Below are 8,214 nucleotides of genomic sequence, written 5' to 3' on the forward strand. Positions count from 1 at the left end.
TTTGCTTATTTGTTTAAAGTGTAAAAATTTATCTTTCTTAAGTGATAAAATTAAAGGGAAAGAACCCCCTGAATTAAAAGGCAAGGAATCTGAGAAATATCTGTAGAGTAAATTTAAATGCCAAATGATAAGGCCCTTAAATGAACGGGGAAACCACGGCAACTCTGTCTTAGTTCGTTGGGGCTGCTATAACAAACTCTCAGAGTAAGTGGCTAATCAACAACAGCCATTTATTTCTCACAGTTTTACCAGCTGGGAAGTTCAAAATCAAGGCACTGGCAGATCTGATGGATGATGGGGCCTGTTTCTTCATAGATGGCAGTCTTTTAGCTGTAACGTCACATGGCAGAAGAGACAGGGAGCTCTCTGGTGTCACTTTCATAAGGACAGTAATTCCATCCATTAAGGCTCTGCCCTCATGATCTAATCACCTCCCCAAAGCCCTACCTCCTAACACCATCACCTTAGGGTTAGCATTTCATTACATGAATTTGGAACCAGGGGTGCATAGACATACAGCACATTGGAAACCCCAATCAATTTTTTTAATATTCATGAAAAAGAGAGAAGGAAAGAAAAAAAGAAGAAAGAAAGAAAAAAGAAGGAAAAAGATGGAAAGAGGTTGAAGGTATGTCTGGCAGTCATCTTGGACAGCAGACAGAACACATCTCTGAGGTTTAATCTGTTTGTAGAAATGATTTTGGCTGGGCATGGTGGCTCACACCTGTAATCCCAGCACTTTGGGAGGCCAAGACAGGTGGATCACCTGAAGTCAGGAGTTCAGGATCAGCGTAGCCAACATGGTGAAACCCCATCTCTATTAAAAACACAAAAATTAGCCAGGTATGGTGGCACATGCTTGTAGTCCCAGCCATTGGGGAGGTTGAGGCAGGAGAATCGCTTGAACCCAGGACATGGAGGTTGAAGTAAGCCAAGATGGCGCCACTGTACTCCAGCCTGGGTGAAAGAACAAGACACCATCTCAAAAATGAAAAACAAGAAAAAAAGAAAAAAAGAGAGAAAGTCTTCCCCAGGAAGTACAGAAGTATACATGGGGATAAAGAGGGTAAGCAGTACAAATGTTAATGTCCAAGGCAAACTGATGAATTCAAGTCCAAATCAAAACATATAGGACATATGATCAGTCAAGTAATTGTTTATTTCCTGGATGGCAATGTTTCTCAAAATCAGGCCAATGACAATATTTGACTCCTCTGTTTCTACATGTGTTAAGACTGACTCCAAAAAGGTGGGATGGGAACGAGAAGAAACCCCAACATCAGGAGATGGTGATTCTGGGTGTCTGCCAAGCTGGCTGGAATTCCATGCAGGCTTCAGACCAAGAGGGAAACTGAAAAAAAACAAAACAAAACAAAACAAAACAAAACCAGCACCCACATAGCATTGGGCAGGCAGAGGTAGAAACATCAGAGGAGGCTGGAGCTCCGTGGGAGTTCATGCTGAGACCTCACTCTGTCATTGAAGATGACTCTCAGGTTGGTTGCAGGCTCACCTCCCAGTGGGATGTGCTCCCAATATACTAAGCAAAATACTGATTTAGGGCTGGGTGGGCTGCCTCTAACATGGCAGGGCTGAAGTTAGAAGGAAGGAACACCACCCCTTCAGGGGATTCCTAATGCTCTCCCTGACACTTTAGAGCCTGGGATGGGGGGCATCTCTTTGTTTAATTTGTTTTCATTGCTCTCTTTTCTTCAAGTTTGTCTTTCCATATATGAGCAATGATTGCAGCCTTTTCAACACAGAGTAAAAGCCCTAGCAACTGAAATGGAGCAAGAGATTCCTTTTCTTGAGGCTCTTAAATGGTTTGCAAATATAGAAACTTACCCTGAAGTGAATTCACTAGCTCAATTACAAGGTGGTGGTCTTTCTTTTAAGAATTAATTTTTGCTGAACAGCAAAGCAAGGAAAACTATCTCTTACCTGTTATACTATTACTGGGGACTACTTTTTCTGCCAGACAACAGGCCAAATATCAGTTTTCGTCCTAGGGAAATGGGATGCACAGTAGCTTGAGAAAGAGAGCAAGGAGCTGTGACAGAGCAATGAGAGGTGAGATTTTAAAGTGTTTTCTCTGGTCCATGCATTCTACATGGAAAAATGGCAAAGAAAATTAGATGTTTGCTGAATTTATCATCTTAAGGCAGAAATAATCAGATGACTGGAGGCTGTTCCAAAAGCAACCAGTCCAGATGATGCTGTATTCATTTTAATGTAATTGAAGCAACTCATTTCTGGGATTTTTTTTTTTCTTTTTTGAAAGAGTTTTATTGTTGTGGCCCTGGCTAAATAAAGTGCAATGGTGCAGTCTTGGCTCACTGCAACCTCTGCCTTGCAGGGTTTAATCAATTCTCCTGCTTCAGTCTTCTAAGTAGCTTGGATTATAGGCGCATGCCACCACGCCCGGCTAATGTTTTTGTATTTTTAGTAGAGACGAAGCTTCACCATGTTGTCCGGGCTGGTCTCGAACTCCTGACCTCATGTGATCCACCCACCTCGGCCTCCCGAAGTGTGGGGATTGCAGGGGTGAGCCACCTCACCCAGCCCAATTCTAGGATATATTTATTCAGATTATATATGTGGATATGCACATCTCTGTGCACATATAAAACTTATTTTCTCAGGTAGAAGAATGGTTTTATGTTTGTTTTAACTGTTTCAATGAAAAGAAAAATCTCTCACAATGACAGTAAAGGAATGCAGCAAAAGCCACAAGAGTGAAGAGTATAAAAGTCAGTAAGCAGATGTGAAGTTTCAATTAATGTAGAGAATCAAAAAGCAAAGAAAGCATATATTTAGACAAAGCAAAGAAAACTAATTAAGAGTATAGGACGTTTGGGAGTAAACCCAAATAATTCAAGACTCACAACTTGGAGAGTAAGAAAGACTATATGTGACTTTAAGTTATACTAGCTGATGTGTATGAGAGAAACCTGAAATCTCAGTTTGACAATACAGAAGTTCCTTCCCTAATGGGGACTCCTGATCAGGGATTGGCTCTCCTCCCAGGCATGAGTCCCAGATCCCGGTTGCCTCTATCCTGAGCCTGGACCATCTTCATAAAGTGAGTTCAAAATTAAACCAAACCAAGAACTATATAGTACACTCAGAATAATTTAAGAAAAATTTGCATTCAAGAAAAAGGATACTATGTAAAAGAAATCCTCAGAAAATAGAAGGAGCATTTGGAATTTAAAAATCTGGTTGTTTGGGAATTTTCTAAAAAGCAAGGGTAAGAGAAAAAGAGCAAGAGGAAAGCTTTTTTCTACCAAAGAGTGACATCTAGTAAAAGAAGAAAGCCAGTGTCATGGCCCATACCTGTAATCGCAGCACTTGGAGGCAAGGTGGGAAGATTGCTTGAGGCCAGGAGTTGAACACCAGCCTGGGCAACATAGGGAGATGCCATCCCTACCAAAAAAAGAAGAAAAAAGAAAAAAAAATTAGTTAAAAAAATTTAGCCAGCCATAGTGGTGCTTGCCTGTAGTCCTAGATACCCTGGAGGCTGAGGTGGGAGGATCACTTGAGCGTGGGAGTTTGGTGAGCTATAATCGCACCACTGAATGCCAGCCTTGGTGACAGAGCACAACCCCATCTTGAAAAATAAAACTAAAGAAGAAAAAATATAGAATTAGAAAATCTTTATTTTGACACACATAATGTAATTATCAATTCAGGGATTCATATGAAGGTCATCAATGGATGTCAGAATTAATTGGTGCCAGTTTGTCCAGTGACAGAATATTCAGAATCAATTCACATCCCACAAATCATTTATTCATCAAAAGGTGGAAAGGTCCTTTACAATACAAATAATTACAGTTATTTCTTTAATAAAATGACCATACTTCATATCATGAATAGTGAAACGATCTGGCATTCTGGGTCCCCTGGTGTAACTGAATATGGAGAACACAACCTCAACTATGAACTACTATTCCCTAGAAAATTCAGTTATAATCTAATTAAGACCCAGTCTTGTGACAGGTAATGTGGTAGTCGTATGATTTGTGACTAGTCCAAATTAAAATGTGCTATGAGGGTAAACTACACATCACATTTTGTAAATATAGTATACTTTAAAAAAGTTAAATATATCCAGTTTTATATTAGTTACACAATACTAAATGCAGTATTTTTGATATATTGGATTGAATTAAGTACATTATTAAAATAGTTTCACCTTATTTTTTGAAAGGTGAAAAATATTTAAAATTATGTAAGTTATGCAAATTAGGTTTTTTTCTTTTTTGAGATGCAGTTTTGCTTTTGTCAGGCAGGCTGGAGTGCAATGGGAAAATCTCAGCTCACTGCAACCCCCGCCTCCCAGGTTCAAGCAATCCTCCTGCTTCAACCCCCACCAAGTAGCTGGGATTACAGGTACCTGCCACCACACCAGGCTGTTTTTTGTAGAGATAGGGTTTCACCATGTTGGCCAGGCTGTTCTTGAATTCTTGACCTCAAGTGATCCTCCCACCTCAGCCTCCGAAAGTGCTAGGATTAAGGACCTGAGCCACCATGCCCAGCAACAAATGATATTTTTATTGAGTAGCATTGTTTAGGATCTAATTTCTAGTTGACAAAAATACAGGTCACAGAGAATCAGGTTAATGATCCTCAGAAGAAGCAATTAAACAAATCTAGATTGTGAAAGAGTCTACCCTACAACTCATCTAAACTCATCAGAAATTCAAAGTCATGGGGGAAAAAATAGAGGGAACTGTTTTAAACTAAGAATCTAAGGAGAAAAACAAAGGCAGTATGATCATACTAGATTGGATTTAGAAGGAAAAAAACACAAATGTCTATCAACTTCTGGGAAATAAAATTTTAAAATATTGTAGATATGAGATGATGTTTATGGAATTATTATCACTTCTTAAATGTGCTAGTAATATGGTTATGTAGGCAATGATCCTTACTTTTCAGAGATATACTTTGAATGATTTTGTGGTGATGTGATCCATACTTTACTTTCAATTGTTGGCGCAAATATGTGAAAGAGGGATCCAAGAAATTGGACAAAATATTTAAAATGGTTGAATCTAGACAGAGGATTTTACTATTTTTCTACACATGAAAGAATTCTTACTAAAAAAGCAAGGGTCAAACCTTAGAAGTTTTCAGGGATGGCTAAAATTTTACATTTTCTACTCCTCTTATATCCTATTTTCTTCCATATATATTTTCACAGTGATTATACATGTGTATTATATATGTATGATAAAAATAATTCAAAGCTATGTGTCTAATAAAACAGAATTTATTATAGTCAGTCATTTCTCTTCAATAGTCATTTACTACTGAAACACCAGATTCAATATGATGATTATACTAGTCAAAATTCCATCACTATCATCAACTCTGTAATTCTCATTCACATAAATGTAAAATTATAAGCAAATAAAATTGTGTTAGATTCTTATGGATATTCATTGTAATTAAAACTTCAAATTATGAGAAGAAAAATTACTTTTAACTTGTTACAGATTTCACCCTTAAATAAGCATCTCCACAGCTTTATAGCAAATTGGCAGAATTACATTTTAATGCTACATATCTGTCTTATTTGAATTGATTTGAAACCTACACTCTACTTTTCCTTTCTAAGCACAGAATTAAATTTATAATCTGTAACTCATTAATTGTAGGGCTACCATAAACAGATGCTAAAACTAAAGTAAAATCCTAGTCATCTCAAAACACTGCAAATATACATAACATTGGTTACAGTTCATATGAAGTAGACTGTTTCACAAATTTTACTAGTTATCTGAAATTTAGGGAGCATATAAAAATAAATTTGATTAAGCGACATTTCTATAATTTTTTTAATGTAAATGTGTCTAATAGTCACTTAACTTAAAAATAGATATTACTGGTACCTGGAAAATTTGTCATAGAAAAAAAACCACGATTTTACTGTTCAATGATTTTTGATATTGTAACTGTATATGTGCTAGTATTTCTATTTAAATAAGCAACACACAAGAAATAATGAAAACAAAACAAAAAAAAAGGAAATTAAAAAAAGCAACACACATAGCAAGGTACCTCTCTTGTAAAACCTTTGTAGGTCCTGAGTAATCCCACAGAGGCTCAGCTAACACCTTGGAAATCAGCACATTGTGTAGGTTAATGTTACAGGACTATAAAATATTCACATCAAAAGAGGAAAGATAGGAAGAAATAATAAGAATAATACAGGTAATTTACTTGCTTTTCTGAAATAAACATTTATTATAAAATATATATATTCACATCATTATATTTCTGTTGTTTCTAGCTATTGACTCTTATTTTTCACAAGAATATGACTGTATACCTTATCTGATAGTTTATTTGTAATATTAAAATTAAATTACTGACAAGTATAGCAATTTAACATGATTAATAAAAATATTTCAAATAAATTTTTGACAATGTATTAGTATTGATACTCTAAATTATAGTAAATAATTCCTCAATAAATTACTGTTTCAATTAAGCTAATTTCTTGAAATATGTAATTTTTGTCAGATTTAAGAAATCTATTTTTAAAAACTACAGTACAAACCTGCTGTACATTTCCCACTTTTAGGCATTTTTCTTTTGCTCTGCATTACAATAAAAGTCCTCTAGATGGCAGTGTTTACCATAGTTAGAATTATTTTAGCACTATTTTAACTCTTAACGCTCAATAGAGCTTAATACCATATAGTTAATAACTAATTTTTCTGGTATTCAACATTTCTTTGCAATTCTTGTTTTACTCTGAATGAATCTTTAACCTAATTCACCAATTTTTTGCTCATTTTTAGGTTGTTATTGCAATTTAATTTGCAAGTTTCAGGAGCAATTAAATTGACCCAAAAACTTTAAAATATAATATACATGTGCTCTGTAACTTTTGGAAGAATTAGGGTAAGTTACTGAGACTATGTTAACCAGAATAAAATACACTTATCAACTAATCACATGAATTACATTTTTTATATATAACCACAAATTGAAGAACATTATAAACGCTTTATTAGAACCAAGAAGTATTTTTACCTTCTATTTGAAGTAATTGTAGTTTTAATTTACTTACCTGATGAATATTCCAAATGAGTCACATTTGTATAATAGAATCCAGGACAATCATGTTTTGTCAGAAAATTTGTGTGTGGGTTAAGTTATTTTAACTACTAAATTGTAGAAATGATAAAGGTATAATATACATTTGAGTTTTATACTGAATATATTGCATGTCGTTATAAAACATAAAAATGCTAATATACACATTGAGGAATCTTGCCTTTTCCGAAAATAAGACTATACAGAAATGGTCAAGTTCAGGACCAATTGTTGATTTGCAGTCTCCCTGTGCCTTCCATAAAGATAGAACATTTGTCACTAAGGGCTAGAAGAGAGATTTATTTCTTCAGTTTTTAACTAGTATTTTGGAAAAATGAATTATAACATATTTTGTACAGACATATCCCTCTAGGTCTGTACAAATAAACTCCAGGAATATTTTAATTTTTGATTTGGCAATTTAGAGACTTCGATATAAATTTGCTTACATAAGTAATATATATAAATATAAATTCTACTCATCTTAAGCAGGTTTTCTCAATTTCAGCACTACTGCCAGTTTAAATCAGTAATTCTTTGTTGTGTATATACCTTTGTGTGTTGCAGGAGGCTGAAGTTCTGTGTATTATAGAATGTTTAGCATCATCTCTAGTTTTCACTCACTAGATGCAATAGTAAGCCACCTCCCTGTCCCATGAACACTCTTCCACATTCGAGTTAGGGCAATCAAAATGCCTTCAGATATTGCCAAATGTCCCCTAAGGAGCCAAATCACCCCAGTTGATAAATCACTAACATATAAACATTTGATTTTTATCCACTTTTCTTATTCTTTACAAATATAAAATGACAATCGAGTAGCTCTTAAAAATTAGTGGCAGGGATATGACTGAGCAACAGTAATGAACTTGAACCAGGTATTTACCTACCATTAGGAGTTCCCTATCTCTGATTCCCTCTGTGCATCATCTTTGTTTTTCTTATCCTTTCACTCTTAAGCTTCCTTTGGTATTCTGATCTCTCTCTATATATATCTATATATATAAACTACTGCTTCTTCTTCTTTTTTGTAATTAAAAAAAAACTGCTTCTAATCACTCCTGAGTATATACTATTTACTGTTCACAGAATAATTAGATT

This window comes from Saimiri boliviensis, chromosome 16 (genome assembly GCF_048565385.1).
Source record: "Saimiri boliviensis isolate mSaiBol1 chromosome 16, mSaiBol1.pri, whole genome shotgun sequence".
Taxonomy (NCBI): Eukaryota; Metazoa; Chordata; class Mammalia; order Primates; family Cebidae; genus Saimiri; species Saimiri boliviensis.